We start from the raw sequence: 1,113 nt of genomic DNA on the forward strand, positions 1-1,113 counted from the left end.
CGAACTTCTGACCTTGTGATCTGCCCACCTTGACCTCCCAAAGTGCTGGGATTACAGGCGTGAGTCACAGCACCCGGCCTACCATTCTATTTTCTATCTCTATGAATTTGACTGCTCTAGGTACCTAAAACAAGTGGAATCATTCAGTATTTGTCTTTTTGTGACTGGCTTATTTCACTTTGTGTGGTATCCTCAAGGTTTATCCATGTTGTAGCCTGTGTCAGAATTCCTTCCTTTTCAAGGCTGAATAATATTCCATTGTATGTATTTGCTACATTTTGTTTATCCATTAATCCATCAATGAACATTTGTGTTGTTTCTACCTTTTGGCTACTGTAAAATGATGTTGCTATGAACACAGGTGTACACATATTTATTTGAGTTCCTACTTTAAGTATCTTTTGAGAGTTTTTTTTTTTTTTTTTGAGATGGAGTTTCGCTCTTGTTGCCCAGGCTGGAGTATAATGGTGTGATCTCGGCTCACTGCAACCTCTTCCTCCCGGGTTCAAGCGATTCTCCTGCCTCAGTCTCCTGAGTAGCTGAGATTACAGGCATGTACCACCATGCCCAGCAAATTTTTTGTATTTTTAGTAGAGACGGGGTTCTCCATTTTGGTCAGGCTGGTCTTGAACTCCCGACCTCAGGTGATCTGCCCGCCTCAGCCTCCTAAAGTGCTGGGATTACAGGCGTGAACCACCGTGTCTGGCCAAATGGTTTTAATAATATGAAGAATTCAAGTTCTCACCAAGTTTCAAGGTCTTTAAAATTACATTTGTTACACTTCCATAAAATTCAACATCCCGGCCGGGCGCGGTGGCTCAAGCCTGTAATCCCAGCACTTTGGGAGGCCGAGGCGGGTGGATCACGAGGTCAGGAGATCGAGACTATCCTGGCTAACATGGTGAAACCCCGTCTCTACTAAAAATACAAAAAACTAGCCGGGCGTGGTGGCGGGCGCCTGTAGTCTCAGCTACTTGGGAGGCTGAGGCGGGAGAATGGCGTGAACCCGGGAGGCGGAGCTTGCAGTGAGCCGAGATCACGCCACTGCACTCCAGCCTGGGCGACACAGCGAGACTCCGTCTCAAAAAAAAAAAAAAAAAAAAAAAAAAAAAA

Source organism: Theropithecus gelada, chromosome 4 (assembly GCF_003255815.1).
Source record: "Theropithecus gelada isolate Dixy chromosome 4, Tgel_1.0, whole genome shotgun sequence".
In the NCBI taxonomy this organism is placed as follows: Eukaryota; Metazoa; Chordata; class Mammalia; order Primates; family Cercopithecidae; genus Theropithecus; species Theropithecus gelada.